At 45.1% G+C, this 23,274-nt stretch overlaps 1 long non-coding RNA gene across 5 annotated transcripts; it reads right to left on the bottom strand.

Annotated features, from left to right (window-relative positions):
• Positions 1–962: 962 nt before the first annotated feature.
• LOC118247591 (uncharacterized) lies at positions 963–6,484 on the bottom strand. Of its 5 annotated transcripts, none has more exons than XR_004778491.2 (5): positions 6,351–6,484; positions 5,944–6,174; positions 4,278–4,498; positions 2,461–3,077; positions 963–2,379 (listed from the first exon to the last, which is right to left on the bottom strand). It is a non-coding gene; the product is annotated as an uncharacterized LOC118247591 (long non-coding RNA). The 5 variants fall into 5 exon arrangements; XR_007708527.1 differs by having other exon boundaries at positions 6,383–6,484; XR_004778493.2 differs by having other exon boundaries at positions 963–3,077; positions 6,351–6,477.
• Between the last annotated feature and the right edge of the window lie 16,790 nt (positions 6,485–23,274).

Here is a 23,274-nt window from a genome sequence, read left to right as displayed (position 1 = left end):
GGAAGCTCGGAGCCCAAAGACCACAACTCCCGGCATGCTGCGGGGCACGAAGCTTGGCAACTGCTACAGCGCATGCGCATCTCCTCCGCCTGCAGTACCCCCCTTTCGCCAGCAGGAGGGAGCAGAGAGCGACGCGTCTCTGCAGCGCCTCTTCGCCTACAGCACCGCTCGCTGTTCGGCCACCAGGTGGCACCAGGCGCCGCCGCGCCAGCCTGCTCCGTGCATGGGCAGAAGCAGAACGGCAGGCACAGCTTCCCAGGCCGTCTGCTCGTTAAGGGAAGCGGTGGGAGCCGCGTGGAACACCACACGAAAACGGCAAGAAAAGGCACCCCGCTCCACTGGCGCGGAGGAAGTAACTGCCCATCCTAAATGGCCCTGTGCCGAGCGGCAACGTGAAACTACAGTTCCCAGCGTGCTCTGGAAACCAACATGGCCGACCGGAAGCCCGGCGCCCAAAGACCACAACTCCCGGCATGCTCTGGGGCAAGATGCTCCTAGCCATTGCCCCAGAGCCAAATCTGTGCTTTCTGACCTGCCGCCTACCCCCCGCAGCTTTCCCTACCCCAGCCGCCGATCCCGCAGGACCCAGCCTCCCCAACACCCTTCCCTCCCCCTCACCAGGGACCCCAGTCCCTCCCTCACCTGCTCCTCCGCAGCAGCCGCAACCCAGGTCACGCTCACCAATCACTCCCTCCGAGCCGACCAGCCCCAGCACACCTGGCCCGAGGGAGCAAAGACAGCACAGGCCTCCCCCCACCATTGCTGCCCTTACTCCCCCCCCCAGCCTGCAGCCTCCCCAGCAGGGTGGCCCCCACACCCAGATCGCTTGTCTGTATCCATCAGCTCCCCCACGGACAACGAACACGGGGCCAACCCCCCCCAGCCCCTGCCCCCTCCACACCCAGGAACCTGCACCCGGCAACACGGCCACTTACAGTGGCCACAAACACAGAGGGCAGCACAAGCCAGAAAGCGAACTTTATTAAACTCTTGCGCAGGACTCCTGGCAGGGAGACTGCGGTGGAACTCCCTGCCCGGACTGTTCTCCCCTTCCCCTGGGGGGCTGCAGGGCTCAGGCATCGAGCAGGTCTGTCCATCCCTCTCAGCGTTCATCCCATGGGGAACGGTTGCCTCCTGGGGAAATGGGCTGTGATGCACAGAAGGAGGAAAAAAAAACAAAGGAAAACGGCACAAGCGGGACACAAGCAGCAAGAGAGGAACTGGGTGGACGGACAGCCAGCGGGGCAGAGGGCCAGAAAAACCACCCAGGGGGCAAGCAGCAGGACAGGGGTGATCGACAGGGTTGGACAGAGAGCCCAACAGAGGCACAACTGCGACGACCAGGATGACCAAGAGTAATAGCAATTTTACTCTTACTGACATCAGAGAGTGTTGGTTTGGGATGAAATCAGAGTTTTGGATCAGGGATGACTCTGTTGAACAGTCTCTGCCTTTCCAGTATGCGAAAGGAAAAGCTACGAGGATAAGCACAGAAGTATGAAGCTATTATTACCAACAGAGATGCTGGAATTAGGCTTCTCAGTATCACTTTTGGTACTTGTGGAATAATTGCCTGAAGTAAGTAGGCAAATTAAACTAATATTCACATTTTAAAGAAAATGTACAGCATTGAAGAAGCTTTCAGGGTGGAGGGTAGCTGCGCTACCTAAGCGTTCCCTAGGCCTCCAACTTCACATGCTATCGCACTAGGGGAACTTGGTGTGCTGACTCTAAGGAACAGTACAGAGCGTAGAGCGGAGTGGAGACGCCACAGATAGGCTCTGTGACGAGATGCGGACCCGATGCTCTTGTGCACACCGAGACCGATAAGCTGCACATTTGCTACCCTGAGCCAACGACCTGTCATGTTTTTGAAAAAACTCTGTACTCTACTGAACTTTTGCTCATTATGTCATCATTATAATATCAAAACACACCTCCATCCCAAAAGCTCCGTGCCTCCAAGGTGCGACCACCCCTCACTGAGCATGCGCTCTGAATTTCTCCTTTAAACAAAAGCGAGATAACTTTTTACCAATCATAACCAAGATGTGCCTGACTAGAGTCACTCAAGCTCCACCTACAAGGACAGAAAATAATCATAGAATCATAGAATATCCCGAGTTGGAAGGGACCCACATGGATCATCAAGTCCAACTCCTGGCACCACACAGGTCACCCCAAAAATTCAGACCATGTGACTAAGTGCACAGTCCAAACGCTTCTTAAACTCCGACAGGCTTGGTGCAGTGACTACTTTCCTGGGGAGACTGTTCCAGTGCGCGACAACCCTCTCAGTGAAAAACCTCTTCCTGATGTCCAGCCTGAACCTCTCCTGCCGCAGCTTGACACCATTCCTGCGGGTCCTATCACTGGTCACTAAAGAGAATAGATCAGCGGACAATGTAAATTGGCTTAAGTGAAAGGGGATGTTAGGGAAGATACCATCACGAAGGATACCTTTCTGACTTCTGGGATCAGTCGATGGGCTGAGCCTCTCTTCCCCTTGCATTGGGATGTCGTGGGGTAAGATTTGAACACTTGGCTGTAGCAGGTGTCTCCATGGAAACTTAGAAATCTCTAGAGCCTTTGTGCCTTTTAACGCATTAATAGCCAGGACGAGTACCTGTGTATTTCATGCGTGCTCGCTTGCTTTTGCGGACAGTGAATTTATCTCCGGCAATCCAAAGAACCTGTGTCCCTGGTTGCTGTAATAAACTGCCCTTCATTGCATTGTTCCTAGCCGTGATAGTTCTCATTGAATGCGACTAGATCAAGGATGTGCTACGTTATTGGTGAATCCGTGACCGTGATAGTTCAGTAACCTGAATCCGACCAGACCCGTAACAGTTAGTCAGCTATGCCCCTTAACACGACAGTATTTCATAGGGAAAAACATAAAGCCTAAGATTTCTCATCCCTGAGGCCTTGGGAGGCAGGCAGAGAAGGAACCCAAGACTCTTAGTGTCTCCTGAGAATCGCAGCTTACAGTTACTCCATGTCTTCTGGTCTCACAGGATGAGGCAGAGGTATAATTAATTCCTTCTCCATCTCGCTGGAAAGAGCTTTTCTCCTCTCTGTGACAAAGGAAAAAAAATGTTATGATCGTGGGAGTCATTATACAAAGCCACACTCGGTGAATTCACTATTACAGTTAAGATCGTTTTTAATCAAAAACACTTCGGCAGCAATGTTATCACTGCAAACATAGCGCTGCAAAAAAATTCAACTCAAGATAAAGGAAAGGCCAAGCTAAAAGGACAAATAACATGACCAAAGGCATCTGCAACAACCATCTGGTAGATGGTTGTCCACAGCCCTCGGATTTCATGGTCGTCTTTCCTGACAAACAAATCCTGGAAGAACAGAAAAGATACACAACATGTCCACAAAAACTTTTGGGGAGACTACTGAAAAGAAAAACTAAAAAAAATGGAAACAGCAAGCAGCTAGTACGTCAGCTTTGTTAACAGAGTGACATTAACATACTAGAAATTTCCACGTTATGTGTAGCCCCAAGGTGGTGCTGGGTACATCCACTGATATTAACGAGGTGGCACAATATAAGAGATAGTCAATAGACCAGGTACACCTGAGGTGCACAGATTGCATATTCCAGGCAACAAAAAAGGCACAGCACCCAGTTTGGATCAGCCTGCACAAGCCTGCTGATAGATGAATATATGCAACAAGCAGATAAGTCTTTTACTCCACAGACTCAGTTTCATTATATATATATATACACATACATACATATACATATGTATGTATATATATCTATATATTTATATAGATATAGATATACACAAACATTTTGAACTTTATAACCACTTCAGTAACCATCATTAGCTACACCTACGCTTAAAGCCAGGGCTACACTTAAGTGATTAAGTAAACATGGAGCCTTATCTGTGAAACGCTGAGAATGCCCCATAACCGCTGGGCATCTTATGCACAGCGTACATAATTTTTGCACAAACGTGCATCTTAATACACAAAGAGGAGGAACGAGGCAGACAAAGGTTTTAGAGACGCGTCAAGACTAGAACAACCACTGGGCAATTGCTCAGATGTGCAAAGCTCAGCTAAAACCCGCACAACTCCACTGAAGGAAGGAGGCTACCTACTTGTCTGCTTAAAATAACCTCTACAAAGAACATATTACAAAATCAAAAATGAAATCATCATCCAGCAAAACAAACATCTGGAACACAAAGGGCTAAAACTGACAGCTGAGGTTTGATTCTTTAGCAATGTCAAAGGTCTTCAGATCCTACCTGACTTCTTATGGATGGTGGTGTTGCAGCACAGAAATGAGGAGATCGGAACAGGCCAAACGTGGTGCTGAGCTCCTAAAGGAGCTGGTGGGATAGCACTGATGAGAGTGAGACAGGCTGTCAGCCTTCTGCATGAGCTGAAGAAAAGGAGCGCAAGTGTCGGAAGAAGCTGTTTCCTCTCATACTTCATTTAATACACATCATCTTTAAATCCAGGACATCTTAGGGAACAGATAAAGAGGTAGAGTTAGCGGCTCCAAGGATACTTCAGGATTTTAGTTCTTTCTATAGTTAGCTGCTACCCATAAAACCAAACCAGTTAAAATAGAGAGTTATATTAAAAATTCTGGATAATAACAAAAGTATGGGATAAAAAAAAAAACAAAAAAAAACACACCCTTGCATGGAAAAGAGGTTAAATTATCTCATTCGTTTCCCAATTCCCCTGCAAACTCTATGCTCAGCTCCTCTTCACTCACTCACCTATCCAAACACAGGGCGGACGCATCAGTTCTCATCATTCTTGGTAAAAAGACAACATTTTCACGCTTGCTCTCAAATATCATCTCTTTCCAGCACGCTTTCCTGCAAGCTATGCTAATTCCTCCAGGCTTTTTAATATATGCTAGAAACTTCACTGTTTTATCCTAATGACCATCTCGGTGGGAGTCACCGAGCTGCTGTCTTTCATTCTGCTGTCTTCACAAATACAAATAAAACAGTACTTCAGCGATGCTGTATGACAAACTAGGCAATATGTTTATTTAGGCAATATAAACGTGTGGATTGTGCTGTCTGCAGTATTTTGTCCCACACGCTCCTGCCCCAGGACAGTTATTTAATCAGCTGGTGAGCCCGTGCCTCGAGCAAGCATCTTGCTGGGTAACCAGCTCCTAGCCTTGAGGGGACATGTGAGAACTTCCAACTTTGTTTCTTGGTAATGTTTGAAGTAAAAGCAGTAGGGAAAATCCCTGGAAGAAAAGTCTTCCTTAAGCTGAAGACATGCAATATCGCAAAACTGCTATGAAATATTACAAAGGCAGAACGATGGCTCAGTCAGCCCACTCTGACCAAATGTCAGTGACCTTTGTCAGTGGTCTTTCTGTTTGCAGAAGTCCGTTTTTAAGATACTTTTGTGCTGCTACCCTAGTGCATGCTGTGTGTTTCTCAGGCTACCTAAAATTCCAGAAATGCAACAGTTCTGGTTTTCCCACCAGTTCTGTTTCCCAACAGTTCAGTTTCAGTTTCCCAACAGTTCTGGTTTTCCCACCTATTTATTATTAGTACCATTCTTTCAAGACAGTCAAAAGATGTAATTTATGGTTTTATTTGGTAGAGAGTGAAATCACTTTCGCTATTATGCTGTCACCAAAGTCAGCTGAAACTATTACAGAATGATAAATGAGAGATAAAATAATTTTTCTTTCTTGGATAGCATTTGCTTCAAATACTCATGCCAGGGCCAGGTTAAGGAATCCACAGATTCCAAGGGGGGGAGGCTTGCCAAAACAGATTCTGTCTTTCTGATAATTTCTCAATGGAGCATTTCTCCCTTCGGTATTACTGGGGTAAGGACAACGACTTGGATTTCAGAGAAGCAAGGTTTGCAAGGATAGGTAGTATCTTGAGATAGATGAGATTTCAGGGGTACAATCTCAATACCTACCAAAACCTAAATTCCACAATGCTGCTTCTGCAATCTGAGGGACAAACTCTTTTGCCACAGACGGGCAGGGATATCGGACCAGGGCAGAGGATCGCTTCAGGAGTCAGCAGAAGTGGTAACGAGAGAGCTGCATCCCTCTGTAATAGATTCCTCGGTTTACCCGGTGCACCACCTTCGCTCGGCAACAAAACCCACAGGGTTTTTTCCTAGCAGCGGGGAGCTGCTTCTGCCCTGGTGAACCGCAGAAAAAGGAGAGAACCGGTTGTCAGAACACAGGGAGAGGAAAACCTCCGAGGCGCAGTCCAACGATCAAGCGCAGCAAGGAACCGCGCCCGGCCGCCGCAGCCCCCACCCCTCCCGGCCCGACGCTCCGGGGAGGCACCCCCGAAGGCCCTCGCTCGCCTCACCGCCGGCAACCGCGCTCGCAGCCAGCGGCAACCTGCGCCTCCTGGCGCGCACAGCCCGGCCCCGGCTCGGGGAAAGACCCGCCGCGCGCCCCGGAGCCCACATGGCCGCCCGGCACCACAGAACTACAGCTCCCAGCATGCCTCGGGACGGAGCAGTCCATCCAACCCAGAGCGGAGTCGGCCAAGCACACACAACCGCCCCCCCGCCGCCCTTTCTCCCTTTCTCCCCTCCTCCCCGCCGCCTCCCGCCGCTCCGCCCCCCTCTCCCCCAGCCCCCCGAAGCTCCGCGCAGTGCAGACTCGGCAGCACGCTCGGTCAGGTCCGGTCCGGCGCCGCCCCCGCCCCGCAGAAGGGCCTTTTCCGCAGAAGCCGCCGACCGCGTGGCGTCCCGACCACCCGCACACTCAAAAATGAGTGTTGTGGGCCTCAAGAGTGCGCAAAGAGCATAAGGAGGGCTCCTGAGAGGACGGGGAAACAAAAGGAAAGCTGCTTACCTCTGAGAAGTCCCCCTAGGCTTTCTTCTGCCAGATGATGGCTTTTCTAGGGACTCAGCACCATGCCACAGCTGCTCTCCCCACGTGTTTTGTTTTGTTGTTTTTTTTTTTTTTAATTTTAGTTTTGTTGCGTGTTCAAAATTACAATACAATCAAAATCACACCCCACGTGTAGATAACTGCATCTGGTTTTCTACAATGCAGCACCAGTGGCTGTTTTTGATCTGAAAATAACTCGTCAGACCAGTGAAAAAAAAAAAGATTTAGAATAAAACACGTAACAAGTGGTTTAGGGGCATAAGCTCAGGTGGGGAGCTACCACCTATCAGAGCTTCCAGCTGATTCTAATACTTTCTTCTCTCTAATTACAGCCTCTGTTACCAGCCTTCCCTTTCGTTTCAGCAGTCAGTCAAGCAGGTGAGCTTCCATCACCATGACACAACTATTGGATACAGCATTTTGGGTGGTGCTCATCAGCCTGCTATATATTAGAAGCAAGCTCCCTGAGATTTTTTTATTTTATTTTATTTTATTTTGTAAGAGGGGACTGGTCCAGCTTAAGGTACATCGGTGTCTTTGGGTGGTTTGTTTGTTAAGCTTTAAGAAGGAATGAAGTGCTGAATTGTTGTCTTATGCTGCTGGAGTACACTTAAGAAAACTAGATGGTGGCATTTTGTGCTTAGAATATGGATGTATCCAGAGGAGTGGATGTCTTCCAGATCAATAGGTTCCTGTTTTTTTTTTGTTTGTTTGTTTTGTGGCAATCTACTTGCTGAAAGGAGTGGAAACAGTTGTGATAGTCTTGAAAGAAGCCAGAAGGAAAAGGTTTGTTAGCAGTTATATTAATCTCCATGCATTTCAGGTGGTGCAGCAGCTACTATCTTGTTTTAATGGAATCTGGACAGGCAACCTCTGAAAAATAGGAATGGGACTTACAACTATCATAGTTGAGGCTGTAGCATACTTTAAGTGTCTTGGCAATAGAGCGATGCCTGGGTGGGGCACAGAGAGGGTGGTTGGGAAGAAAGGGAAAAGAGCATGCTAAATGGTGTTGGTATGGCAGTTACACTAAGATGATTTTCCCAAATGACTGAACGTGAGTGAGTCTTGAATTAAAAAAAATATTTGAATTAAAAATAATAATAATAATAATGTCAGTTGTTTCTAGCTGCTTTTGAAAATGGTTATAACTTTTCTTCACTGTGATTAGTCAAAATGCTCTACTCTGTCCTTCACATACATTTGCATGTCTGACAAAGTTTACTTTCTTTTCTGGTAATACTCTGCAAGCCAATTATGTGGAATACAAGTTCAACAGAACTGGAAACATCAATACACAAGTAAAAAGCTTTTGAGCCATACGATGCTGCAGCCATTTAAACATGCAAGTGCTCTAGAACAGAGCTGCTCAGGTGAATGAGTTTTTGACATACCAAGTTTGATATCATTGAATGAATTACAGTCTAGTTTAAAGTAAGGATATGCGTATTGCAGAGGAAAGCGGAAGCAGTCTGTGAGCAGGGTTCCTGGTGTGAATTCAAATGCTCTTGTCTCTGTACAAGTAATCACAGTTGACTGTGCTAAATCATTAATAAATTGAAGGTCACATCCTATCCACCACTTTAATCTGTTTCCCATGGGAAATAAAGTTTAGAGATGGAATAACTTATTCTATTTTATAATCACTTTTTATACTGGAGAAGTTCATGCAAATGTTTTCCTTCTTGGGCTTAGGGTTGATGCAGGAAGATCATGTTACTGGTGACAAGCAAACGAGTGTACTGGTACGACTGGGGTAAGGTGGGGGATTCAGATGTTCTGAGAAGTTGAGTGGTTTTTCTTTTTCTCCTGGCATCATCTGCTAAGCACGTTGTATGTTTTTAAGGTGGTCAAGAAAATGAAAATGCACAGTAGTAATACCTTGAAATGGTGAAATCTGAATGTAGATGACTTCTCTAAGTATGCATCTTGGTGTGCGCACCATCAGGAGATGTCACTGAGGACCATAGATGGCTATTTTGACTGGAACACTTGTAATTTACAATGCTCTTTTGTGCCTCTGTACTGCTTTTAATCCAGAAAAAAAGTCTCGGACTTGTACTAAAGTTACATTCTGAAGGATATATTTACATTCTGTTCTGAGGCTTTATCAAACCTGACTCTGGACAGCACTGTAGCAGCGGCAATGTAGAGTTCAAAATACTGGTGAACTTTTTAGCTGCGTTATGCTGAGCTACCACTGTTGCAGATTCACAGAATGGTTTGAGTTGGAAGGGACCTCAAAGATGGTGTAATTCCAGCCCCCCTGCCAGGGACAGGAACACCTTCCACCAGACCAGGATCCTCAAAGCCTCATCCAGCCTGGCCTTAAACACTTTGAGGGATGGGGCATCCACACCTTCTGGGAAACCTGTTCCAAGTGCCGCAGTGCCCTCTGAGTAAAGAACTTCTTCCTGATGTGTAATCTAAACTTGCTCTCTTCTGGTTTAAAGCTATTCCCCCTTGTCCTATCACTATTCCCCTTGGGGAGTTCCTCCCCACCTTTCCTGTAGGCCCCTGTTAGGTACTGAGAGGCTGCTATAAGGTCTCCCCACAGTCTTCTCTTCCCCAGGCTGAACAACCTCAACTCCCTAAATCCTGTCCTTGTAGGAGAGGGGCTCCAGCCCCTTGGTCATCTTTTTGGGCATTCTCTGGACTCGTTCTAATAGGCCCATGTCCTTCTTTTGCTGGGAGCCCCAGAGCTGAACACACTGCTCCAGGTGGGGTCTCAAAAGTAAGACCTTGAAATCATTTTCTCCAGGCAGTAAGCAGTTTAAGTTTGCTCACACAGCAGCAGTGCTGCTCACCACAGCTGAAATATATTCTCAATTCTGGGTGCTTGTAAGAGGCATGAGTGCCTTATGCCAAATTCTAGCCAAAATTCTAAACCAAGTGCAGGTGTGAGATTGCGATGCCTGTCCTGGCTTGTGCAGGTAGAAAGGTGATGATTAAGTCTAATTCTGTTGTGGCCTACGTGGCCCCCACTTTTCCCCACACCTTTTAGACATGTGTGTTCCCAACAAGGTCTACTGTGAGGAGTAGTTTTCTGTCAGTGGACAAATCATGGCTCACAGTAAAAGCTGTTGTTGACTCACTGGGAGTATATATGCATTTTCCTCTTTCTGCAGCAAAAGAACTTATTGAGCTTTCTAGAGAGCTGAAGAGTTTCTTTCTCTTACTTAGACAACCCTTACAGCCCTAACCCTACAAACCCTTGCAGCCCCCCCTTTCTTTTAACCCCTACAAACCCTTGCAGTCCCCTCTTTCAACTCCTTTTTAGAGAGCTGAAGAGTTTTTCTCTTACTTACAGAACCCTTACAGACCTAACCCTAAAAACCCTTACAGCCCTAGCCCTAGAAACCTCACCCCTTGTTGTGCACCCCTACCCCCAGAAACACCACCCCCCCGTTGCGCAGCCCTAGCCCCAAAACACACCCACCTGCCTCGTTGTGCAGCCCTACCCTCAGAAACACACCTCCCCACCTTGTTGCGCACCCCTACCCCCAGAAACACACCCCCCCTTGTTGCACATCTCTACTCCCAGAAACACCCCCCATTTGTTGCACACCCCTACCCCCAGAAACACCCCCCCTTCTTGCTACCCTACCCCCAGAAACACAACCCCCCCGTTGTTGCGCACACCTACCTGCAGAAACACACATACCACTTATTGTGCACCCCTACCCCCAGAAACACACACCCCCACCTTGTTTCGCAACCCTACCCCCAGAAACACCCCCCCTTGTTGCACACCTCTACCCCCAGAAAAACACAACCCCCCCCTTGTTATCCACCCCTACCCCCAGAAACATCCCCCTTGTTGCACACAGCTAGCCCCAGAAACACACACACACCACCCTTGTTCCGCACCCCTACCTCTAGAAACACACACACCATTGTTGCACACCCCTATCCCCAGAAACACACCCCCTTTGTTGTGCACCCTAACCCCAGAAACACCACCCCCTTTTGCACACCTCTACCCCCAGAAACACACACCCTCCCCACCTTATTGCACACCCCTACCCCAATAAACATACTCCACCCCCTTGTTGCGCAACCCTTCCCCCAGAAACACCACCCCCTTCTTCTGCACCCCTACCACCAAAAACACACACACACACGCCCCCTTCTTGACCACTCCTACCCACAGAAACACACCCCCGCCCCATTGTCGCACGCCTTTCCCTCCAGCCCCAACCCTGAGGAAGAGCCCCTTCCACTCCGGCTGCAACCCTAAGGAGAAACCACAACCCTGAGGAAAAGCCCCTTCCTTTCCGGCCCCAACCCTGGGGAAAAGACCCAACACTGAAGAAAAGCCCTTTCCCTTCCGGAAAAGCCACAACCCAGAGGAAAAGCTGCTTCTAGTCCAGCCCCAACCCTGAGGAAAAGCCCCTTTCACTCCGGCCCCAACCCTGAGGAAAAGCCCCTTGCACTCCGGCCCCAACTCTGAGGAAAAGCCCCTCCCCCTCCACCCCAACCCTGAGAAAAAGCCCAAACCCTGAGGAAAAGCCCCTTCCCCTCTGGCCCCAACCCTAAGGAAAAGCCCCTTCCCCTCCAGCCCCTTCCCCTCTGGCCCCAAACCTTCCCCATTTTCTGTACCTGAGTACAGAAATTAAGTGGCGCCGCTCAGAAGAGTGTATTTATCCAAAGGATCTGCTCTGCTGACATGGCCTTAGGGCTTCTTGCACTTCCACTGGATTTGCCATGCATTGGTCTAACTGCATATGTATGTTGGTGTGTTTTTTTTTTCTTCTTGATAGTGATGCTATATTGCCATCAGCATTCAACATTCAAATATCCTAACTAAAACTCCCCAAAATTGTGAAAGGGGTTTTAAAATCTGAAGAAGTATGTGTAAGTTTTTGCGTATTGACAAAACAATAGTTATTTGATACAATGTGCATAATTTTCTTTGCAATATTGAGCACTAAGAACATAAAAAATCTAAAAGCTAATATTATCACTTACTTTAGCATCCCTGTAGCCTTTTAAAAATAGAAAATAAAAAATAAATATATATATAAAATAAAAGAAAAAAGCCCCAGAAACAAAACGCAGCAAATATTGCAAGACTCGCAACAAAGCCATGTGTTTGGCCTCACAGGTCTGGTGGCAATACTGTAGCATGGCACCTTAAACAAAAGGAATTCAGGTCTCAGAACAGCCATGGACAGAACTACACATGCTTCAGGGGTTTTCATGCCCAGAGGCTGCTACAAGCTACATTAAGGATTCCCTGCCTGCCCCCTAAAGGCACAAGTGCACTCAGGCAAACCACTGACTATTCCTTATTTCCATCTGTACTGCAAACCCTTTGGAGCCATATATCCTTTTGTGCCTGTGGAGCTCCAGGTGAGCAAATGATCATCCAGATCCCAGACTCAAGAAGCTACTGAACATTTAAGGTCCCACAACCCAAATTCTGTTTGCAAAACAAATTTCTTGCGAAGTCCCTGTAGGCTCATAAGCATAGTTCTGTTTCCATTAACATGTTTCTATTTAACATGTTTTCTGCAGTAAAAATATAATCATTTGATAACTTTGGGAATATTTGGAAGAGATTAAATATATATATATTAAAAAAATAAATAAATCCAGAAAGCGGTTGGGTATCCCTGAAGTTGATTGTTTATATGAAAAACTATGAAACAAATAAAGGGCCAAAATAGCCATGGCAATAATTCCCAGTCCTCAATTCAAATAAATTAAAAGCAGGCCAGGAAGCTGAATCTAAATGTGTTTTCAATTGATCTTTGTTCTTTACTGTGTTTAATGGTCAGCTGTTTAAGAAACCCTCTGGGGGCTGGTTTCAATCAGCAAACTACCACAGAGAGTGAGATGCTTTTCTTTTCAAGAGACTGAATTTAAACACTGCTGAAAGGTTGCAGACTGCCAGTCTCCGAAGTGCTTTAAAGAAGAAATGCTGCAGAGAAGCTTTTTTCACTCCCTTTATTTATCTAGAGTACTCATACATCTCCCAGGACAGAATATCTGAGCTTCTAACAAACTAAAAAAAATTATCTCCATAATTCTACTGCAAAGCAAGGTGGTGGTATGATCTGTATCTTCTTCTGATGCAGACAGACTCCAGGCTGTATTCGAATGACTGGTATTTTCATCCACGTCCCTAAGCGTAGAGTTTCCTACATGCTAGCTATCTCTGAAGGTGATGTCAGCCAATACAGGACTGTATTGGCTGACAGGGACTGAGTGCAGGGACTGAGGAAAAATCTGACTCAGTTCCACTGGGCATAATGTATGTCTAACCTCTACTTCTCTGAGAGCTTCTGTTTCCTTGTCCAGTGTTCTAGACTTTCATTTGCTGGAGAGATGCTGTGCTGCTTCCAAAACCAGTCTTTAGTTCTTCTTTTTCTAATCACATATTCAACTGTTAAAAATATAAACATAAAGGAAACCAACAACATAGAAACAAACAAAACCCTTCCTACGAAAGTAGATAATTTATAGAGATAATACTTTTTTTTTTTTTTTTTATGCTGTACAGACAACAGATATTTGAAGCCATAGTTGCAGGCATGCTCAGAATGAGAAAGAATGCATAAATGAACTGAAATATGGTGATCAGAGTGCAGAAGCAAGAACAGAGAAGCAAGCTATTAGCACAGCCTCCCACTCCTTCCCAAATATTCAGAATACAGCTGCCCCCCTGCAGGCTAGCACTATCACACTATCACAAGTTTACACCACCCCAGTTCTTTGTGTCATGCTGGAATCCACTTTTCACAGGTTAGGGCTGTGTTCAGAAGGTTTGTATTAAGCAGGTCAATTGGATGCTTGCATTAGACATCTAGGCTCTGCAGACTCTCAATACAACCAGCACTCAGGAAGACAACTGCCTTCAGAGGGCAACTAAGGTGCCCAAATCACCTGCTGGAGGCACTTATTTTACCACTGGCTACAGAGTGAACACCTGGAGTCCAGGCTCCAGACATGGGCAGTCATCTAAGACAACAGATAAACTCTGGAAATACTCCGTGGTATGTCCCTTGGCCTAAAGTAATCAGAAAAGTATCACCCAGTAACTTTTTGGCTACCTAAGTTTTAAAATGTCAAGGGAGATATAAGACGAATAAATACTAAAAAGTACTTTTCAAGGCTGCAAAACCTACATGCTCCTACCTTTCAGAGCCTTTGGGAGACATCTTATGAAGAAGTCAAAACAATGCCTTTTTCTGGGTAGGCCTCTCCTACCATTCAAATATTTTTTTTTTTCAGAAATGAAGAAGGGATTTATTTCTCAGATTTGCTAAAAAGGGACAACCAATTGTAAATGCAAAAGGCTGTGATTTTCACGGTCTTTAAGATAACATGTATTTACTAAGCCTGACCATTCTGTTAAGAGGCTCCACAGAATATCCCAAGGCATATACAGATGAAACGTATGATCCTGGCAACACATTTTAAAGTGGGGAAATATATTTAGATTTGGTATGGAAAAGTTCTACCAACAAAAGGATCTGGGAGAGAAGTTTTACAGTATTTTCTGAGAGAGACAGAATCCACACCAGACTTGAGAGAGCAGAGAATGAAAAGTAAAGATTTCTAGACAGAGCTCACTAAGGGATGACTGGGCATGGCAAGGGATGTCTCTCATAAATTCTGCCATTGGCAGAGGGCAGCCTTGCTGGCAGCTATGGAAACAAATGACTGGGCTGGTATTTCAGTGATGGATCAGCTCTTGTTATTTATTCCAATGCAAAAAAGATATGCAGAGGGATGTAATCCAGAGTATTAAATGGCAAATATTTGAGAGAATTAGAATAGAAAATCCCCAGGACATCTAAAATCCACCCTGTAAATGCTGAACTTTTCAGGTCAAATTACACTGGGTGTACAAAATCATCTGTGAGGTGGTATCTGCAAACAAAGTCTGACTTTTCAGAAGGGGCCTGGATATCTCACTGGAAAAGCCTAATTACTCGTGTTCATGTACTCCTCTACCTGCCATAGGAACTCAGGTTGAACAGAGAGGTAGAGGCTTGTGATTCTGCTGGAGTATCAGGCAGATTGGAATTAGCTCTTTGTGCGGATCAGTCCGGCCAGCCCTGTGCGGTTCACTCAGCCAGTGCTGAATCTTGCTTTCTGATGCAGAAAGACAGATTAGCAAACAGATTATAGAAGGAGAATTTATATGCCAGTGCTTGGGGCATTTCAGATCCAGACAGATTGGCTAGGCCAGCATTTAGCAAAAGCAGCCCTTGCAAATACTGTAGAACAGCCCCAGCTTTCCTGGTGGACAGGATTGATATAAAATGCAATCATATTTTGCTGCTGTATCTGAGGTCTCAGCAGCATGAACTCACCTCATCTAAAGAATTACTTATGTTTATTATTAGAAAACAGCACAGAGACAGCTACTTCCCTCCTCCCCTCAGGCTAGTTGAACGCTTCCTCCCTTTCCAAAGTTCAGTCTCTAGGTCAGGAAATGCACTCTCCAGCTTCCTCTTGAAGCTGTTTCCTCAAAGAGCAAGGGCTTTCCTGTCTTTCCTCAGAAGACTGTCTGTGGATGTCCTATATGCAAACTTAGCCAGTCGAATATCATCAGTCAATATGACAGAAGTGGAAAACTGAGATATAAATGTTAAATGACTTCCCCAAAGTCAGTGGCAGAGATAGGAGCAGAATAACACTATCTAATTGTTATCAAATGCTACATCGGAAGAGCTAAGATACTGCCTAAACCATGCTTTTGCCAGTGCTTCAGCTATATGGACGACTTGCTGTTACCCAAGATGCTAGTAACAGAAATGCAATGGGCTCTCTCGTCTCCCAAGCTCCTATATAGTAACTGTCCCCTGGATTTTACTGTCTCTGTTCCTTTTCAGCTCCCATTTCTGTATGCAAATGATTATCTTCTCACCTTCTCCCTCATTACCCCCATATTTATCATGATGCGTCTACTTTATGCTAGGAAAAAAAAAAAGGAACACATCTGTACCCAGACAACACTGTCAGACTCTAGTGGTGTAAAAAATCACATCAGAGTTCACAAACAACATCCTTGGAGTTCACAGAATAGCAAGATTTTTGCCATTCCATCTCCAGGCAGGCTTCCCTACCCCACCAAATGCAATTTGGATTTTCCAGTCTAGTTATTTCACTTCGTATGCAGGTTCCACCTCAAGACACCAAAGCAGAAGCTGTGCTGAGTGACACAGCTCACAGCACCAGTCCGAAGCGCCCAGCTCAGTGCCTCTGGGGTCACGTGTGATTTCTTCTGGGCTCCAGCGAACGGAAAGTGGTGACTTTGACCCAAGCTGTAAACGACACCACGGAAAGGACATGCTTGCTCATAAGAGAAGCAAAGCTGAGCTGTAAAATTATTTTGTAAAACCAAGGGACTGGAGGGAAGAGATTATATTTTCCCACAAATGGCATGCTGATGTATTAACTGTTACAAGTGTGAAAAATGTTTAATATTTGAAATCTGCCTGCACAAGGACTTTCATGCGTATCTGCAACTGGTGACATTGTTAGCGTTCATGAAAACACATAATCCACAAAGTGATTATATGAAGGTGCTTTATTAGGCGCCGGAAGTTAGGGGCATGCCTGCCCAAATCTAACTTCGTCCGATTTGTTCACTCAGTTCTCTTTTATCTCCTAAAATATTACATATGCATTAAGTTTCACAACACATCTGTGCATATTCATTTCCTAGCTCCGCCTAGCCCCGCTTCGTATGCTAATTATCTTATCAGTCCTTCTGCACTTGCGTATTACTCTCTGGTGGTCGTCCGGGTGGTCGTCGGGATGAAGTAAGATGTCTTCATCAGAGTTGAACTTTTTAACCTTTTTTTCTTGCGCATGCTCTCTGAGCCCTCGGTCTCAGTCCAAACCGCAAGGTTGGTTTGATCCAGTTCCCAGGGTCCAAGAGGCCCCAGTTATCTAGATGTCTTGCAAATTGAGCATTCTTTTAGTCCTCCTTACTCCTCATCATGAATTGGTGCATTCTCCCATGCTATCCTTGCACATATATTTTGTATCTTCCAAGCGCAGCCCCGGAACAGTACGTCGCAAATGTAACACATATTAAGCAATATTGTATTATTTCATCTTCTATTACCAACAACATTACATTTCACTCTATTTGGCTGTCAGTAGGTACCCAAGGACACAGCACTACTCTGTGCCTACTCACTACACTTTCAAGCCAAGCACAGTAGCACCAAGTTAGCATACGAAGGGGCACTGTGTTAAAGGCTGCCTGCCTCACGCAGGGCGATTACACCGCGAGGACGGTAGCACTGCCACACTTCTGCCCCGCGATAGACAGGAAAAAAAGAAAAGCCAGGAGTAACATCTAGGTTTTCTTTGCTTCTCACTGCATGGGGTAGGCAGGAGGAATGTAATGTCATATCATGACACGAGTTTGATCTTGCAAAGCAGTGTGTGTAACTGCCTTGTGAGGTCAGTGCAAGCACATTCCTTCTTAGTTTTAAGCCCGAGCAGTAGATAGCATGCCTCTGACCTGAAACCTGACTCTGAGCATGATTTCAGTCAAAGCAGAAACTAATCACAGTCATAGATCATCCAGATGCTGGAATGTCCTGAAGCAGCTGGAGAGTCTGTGTTTTCACCGACGGCCCCAAATACCTTTCATTACCATATATTTCAGTTAAATCGGGGATTGTACAGCACGTCTCAGGCTTGCACCACTATGTCATCCATACATACGGCTCCATGTGCCATGTGTTTCTGTGAAATGCCACAGAAGCGTTATTTCACCTCAGTTAATTCTACCTCATTGATCCTACCTTAATTTTATAAACTGAAGTAAGAAACTGGCATGCCACAGAAATGTCTACAATAAATATCAGTGGCAAAAGTGTCCTTCACAGACTTCTACTCAGGCAACTCGCTTCAAACCAGGCCGAGTTAAGTCACTAATTAATCAGAGTTAAGTGATTACAAAGGCAGTGGTTTGGGTGTCTGCGGATGACAAAACAGCACCTGATAGCAATGATGGGCACAGCCAGCTGCCAGCAGGGTGCAGGGGTGCATCATGGAGCCTCACCTTCCCCAAATCCGAGCTCCTCTTCCCTGCCCCCTGCACACGTACAAAGATGGGCAATCCTTGTTGCATCTCCACACTTCCCTCCTGGCACTTCTGCATTCTCAAAAGCAAAGCCTGTGCAGCAGCGTGCATGGCAAGGCCTGTTCCTGGTGCCTTTCCTTCAGTGGATCTGAAGCACTCATGGTGGTCTGTACAGTGCCTAAAATAAGAAAAGTGCCTCACATGTAACTGCTCCGAAAAGCTGGAGTCTGCTCTAGCAACATCTTTCTTTCTGCAAACGTTTGCAACGTGTCCGTGCAAGCTGGGATGTCACTACTGAATAGTTCCGATTTTCCCCAACACACTGGTAGGGCATTTCACTTACAGGGCAATGGCTGCGCAGGGATCGTGCCTTGTTGGCTTCTCCAGTACTGTCTGAGCAGCCTTAGAGCCTGCCGCAGGTGTTTGGACACCCTGCAGCCAGAACAGAGCGCCGGTAAGAGGGGATACAGGACTGCCCTTTTAGGCACCTTGATTTAATGCTCAGCGAATTATACGATCTTGGCCAGGACATGAAAACAGCAAGGACCCTCCATTTAAGGGTATTTCAGAGCATTTGCAATAGCAGCTAACACAGCTAAGGATAAGTGTAGTGATAAACACACATTAGAGATACAGTACAAAATACAGCACAGTTATTCAAGATATGATATATTTGATGACAAAGTTTGAGAACTGTTCTCTAAATTATTCAAGGAATACATTTGATTGTGCAAAATTACTCTTTAATCTTTTCCCTATTCTGTATTTAAGTCCTAGGTATACTGTAACTCCAGAAAAAAAACAAGGATGCAGAACCCCCCAAACCTGCAAACTCAGCTCATGTTCTCTGGACAAGGGAGTAATATCCTACATCCCATTTCAGTGCCTTGAAACAGCTCAGAATTTTTTATTTTTTGCATTTAACAATTTCTCCTCCATTCAGCAAGGCAGTCTATGGTATGTTTTTCTGATACAAAAGAGATGTAAATATAACAAAGAAATAAATTAATTTTTCAAAATTTATCTTTGGCAGTTATTCTGAAATGTCCTCCTCTGTGTAGAAAATGAGAAGTTTATAATCATTTACTGGGATTTAGTATCAACTTTTCTTGCTCACTTATCAGAAGGTACTCCATTTTCTTGGAATTTTCTATTACCTCACACTTTAGGTAAATAAAGATTTCTCTTGTCCATATATCCATCTGTCTCTCCTTTATAAACATTAAATTTTGTCATTTCTTATTTAATTGCAACCTTTTTTATTAATTCTCCAGTTTTTCACTAACAAAAACATTTTCATTCTAATTTTCTCCACTTTTTTACATTTTTATTCAGTTAATTCTTTTATTTTTCTCAGTATATTTCTGGTCTTCCCCCCACTTCCTTCTCCTTTCATTTCTGGGTTGTTCCTCCAGACACAGAGCATTTACCCTGCGTGTCAGAATTTAATGTGCTACAATGTGCCACTTCTTTTCTCCTGGGTAACAGGCTATCCTTCCTGGTGTAAAAATAAATAAATAAACAAAAAACAAGAACACAAAACAAACAAACAAAACTCCAAAACCCACTCTATTTTCAGGAAAAGCCTGCTCCAAGTTATTTCTGATATATTCTCACTGATATCTGAGGGGGTTACTGTGCAGCCTCTTCATGTTGGAAATTAGGAGAAATTTCTTCTTATAAAGAATGGTTTGGCATTGGAACAGGTTGCCCAGGGAGGTGGTGGAGTCACTGTCCCTGGGGGTGTTTAAGGAAAGGTTGGACATGGCACTTAGGGACATGGTGTAGTGGGTGACATTGGTGGTAGGGGGATGGTTGAACCAGATGATCTTGGAGTTCTTTTCCAACCTTCATGTTATTTTTTTTTTGTTAGCTCCTGCATTGGTCATCAGAAGCAAAGGATCTAGTACATACAAGAATAATGAACAGCTACATAAATGGTTTGGAGACACATTTCTACAATTTAAAAATGTCAACATTTGCCTGAGCCAATTATGTCATGCCACTGGGGGTTTGCTAATGCTTGGGTTTCTGTTTTTTTTTTGTTTGTTTGTTTGCTTTGTTTTTTAATTTCCACCTACATCCTTTGTTCAATATGTGTCTTTATTTTTCCACCTTCAACGGCTTTAAAACTCTAACTACAAAAGTATCTGTTATATCCTACATATGCCAGCTTGTGTACATTTCTCTCAGTTACTCTTCACTGCCAGTTATTCTGTGAAGTTACTTCTATTTTAGCTTGGATTTCTGTATTTCTGCATAGTGACTAACAAGCACACAGCAGTCTCCAGTGTGCTATTTTTGAACACCTGGTGATAGCGTTCATTATCACTCTAACTTTACACAACGAACATTCTTATACCAGTGTGGTATGCAACTAACAGTACACCTCACTATTTTTTGGTAGTATTTGGGTTTTCACTCTAGCATTACCTCAGTAGTCCCCTGTTCTCTTCTCTGATAATTAAGGCAGCCCTATAAAACATTATGCAAATGTGGGGAAGGGCTTGAATTCCTCTTGCTAACACAAAAATGAATCAGCTGACCCATTACACTGGGAATTAGGCTGCTGCCAACAGCCACCTTTCATCTACTAGCAATCCCAAATGCACACAAAGCAGGTGAGTAAGACGCTCCATTAAGACTAAACAAGAAAACTACTACCTTGTTTTAATTAAACAAACAAACAAACAAACACAGGGGCCGCTGCTCATCACTACTTCCTATACAGAAGGAAGCCTGGACAGATGGTAGAACATTTGGGTCCTGAAAAACACAGATAACTGAGAGACAACAAAAGAGGGTCCACTTGACTGTGAGTGAAGGTGAAGGGAGAGCTCTGTGAGCACAGCAAAGGATGGAGACACAGACTTGAAATCCCAAGCAGGAAAACTGACCTCCCTCCTTTGACCCCAAAGTGATTCAGAAAATGAGATTTGATATTATTTTTTTTCCAGAATAAGAATGATTACATGAAATGTATGTCAAGCTCAGCGACAGACTTTTCTCTTGGTAGAAATAACAGAAAGGCTCTCCTAACAGACACTCCTTCTTAGACACAACAGAAAAATATTCTTTTAATAATGGAATAAAAGCATCATATCTAATCCTACGAAGCTAACCAGATAAAACTATGCCCTGAAATGAGAAATCAAATAAATTATAAATATTTTATTTTACCTGTAACACAATAGAAGATTTTTTTTTCTTTGGTGCAAGAGATGCTGCTGCTTCCAGTAATACAAGCAAGATAGCCACTGATATAGAAATTACATATCATCTGTGAAAATGCAGCTGACGTGACAGCATATGCAATAATCATATCTCAGTCACACATAAGGACTGTGAAGAGAAATCATTCAAAAGGTAGATAGAAGGTTAATTATATTAATTGTCAAAATCAGATGCAGGGAAACCAAGCAAGGAAAAATGGAAAATCAGAAGGCCCTGTGTTATCACACTGATCCGCTTTCATGTGACAATGTGTCTTCTGTTCTCCTCCAGACAGACAGATTTCATAGTAATGGGGTGGTATACAAACATCTTAATTGCCTCACAGAGATGGACACTTGTTTTTCAACAACCGGCACCACAAATATGCATCACTGCCCTCAAACTGTAAACTGATCATTTGCAGAACAATATTAATTATGAAGGTCTCTATTTTTCACCAGTCACTCAGCAAAGAAAAATGGTTTTGTAGCTTGGACACCTTTGCCCCAAGCACTCTCACATGATTGATTTTCTTATCCTTAGAGAGAAAGATTTATACAAACTTTGTACAAAGCAGGCTCTGCATGACCACAGACCTTTGACTTTTGAGATAAAGGCTACCCATCCTTGCTCACTACACACTCTCTGGCACGCTATCCAGCAGGTTGATGCCAACATATTAAAAGAAGAGTGTCACAGTTGCCAGTTTCAAAGCACAGCTGCAGGTATGTATTAAGTTGCCCAATTTTAAAGGTGGCAATGTTAAGATATAATGTGCGGATGTTAAAGAGCTTGCTTACTTCACATGAACTCTCCGCTGACTATGCAAAATTAAGCACTGAGGCTTAGTTTCATGCAAACAAAATGAGATCAAACAGCTGCTTTCTAACAAGCACGCCTCACACATTAAACTTCTCAATGACGCACCAAAGCTCCTGGAGCAGAAACGTTTTAAAGCCTTATGCAATTTGACCTGGACATACCTATAGAAAATGAAGGGTGCACAGCAAAAGCCTAACAGGAGATCCAGTTTTTACAGGTGCACACACTAGGGAATGCACTTTTAGGAAAAGATAAAAACTGTTCGTGTTCCCAAGCATTTAGTCTCCTTTGTGGCTTTGACAGGTGTTCCACAAATTGCTAGCACATGGGTAGAAAGTATTTTCTTTTTATTCAGCTGCTCTCGATATGCTTCAGTGATCAGGTTGAAGCTGCTTATCATTTGATGGCATTCGTCCCTCAGCTAATGAAGTAAGCTGAAATTGAGAAGACCCAGTCGTGCTCAAGTTGTTTGTGATGCGGATAGGACTTGAAAAGGTAACCCAGCCACAGGGAGCAGCACCTCAGGAGCCCAGGGCTGAAGAGTAGAGGTGCGGTAACCACCACTGCATCCTTCTGTCCGCAGCACCTGGAAAACAGCTCCCTGGAAACATTCTCGGTTATTCAAACCCCCACCTGATGGACCAGTACCAGAGAACTGATGCAGTTTTTGGCTGGCACAGCTTCACCTAACTGAGCATTTTATTTAGGGGCGAGACCACTGGCTCCTTCTGTGCTCCCTTACGTGTGCAGGAGCACCAACACCCTCGAGTAAAAGAACTGCTAGAGGCGAAAAGCAAACGTTGCAGGCACCTGCTGTTTTCAAAGTTTGCCAAAGTGACGTTGGAAGCTGTGGGGGGAAGGCTTTGAACTAGGCCGAGGAGACGCACACGCGCCAAGCGCAGCTTTAGGGTAAGGATAGCGAAGGCGAAGTGGCGGTGTGAAGGCGGCTCCCCCTACCCTGCAGCGGCCACTGCACACTCGCGCAGCGCCGTCCGGGCTGCTTAGCCTGACGGACAGGAGTTAAGAGCGCCGCCGCCCAATGAGAGAGCTGAGGGACACGGAGGAGGTGCGCGCGAAGGCCCAATCAAGGAAGCTTCTGGCGCCGACAGGGCGGGACCAAGGTTAAGCTCCAGCCGCAGCACCGTGCTCTTCCCCAGTCGCAGCACCATCCCTCACCCCTCCCTGCGGATTGGCTGACGGCTGCCAGGCGGTCCTTAGCGCACCCCTTTCCCCAATAGAACCACTGCGCTTCGTGACAGGCATCCCGCTCAGCCAATCATTATCGCTGCTGCCC

Source organism: Cygnus atratus, chromosome 7, assembly GCF_013377495.2.
Source record: "Cygnus atratus isolate AKBS03 ecotype Queensland, Australia chromosome 7, CAtr_DNAZoo_HiC_assembly, whole genome shotgun sequence".
NCBI classification, from domain to species: Eukaryota; Metazoa; Chordata; class Aves; order Anseriformes; family Anatidae; genus Cygnus; species Cygnus atratus.
This window is presented reverse-complemented; position numbering and strand designations above follow the sequence as displayed.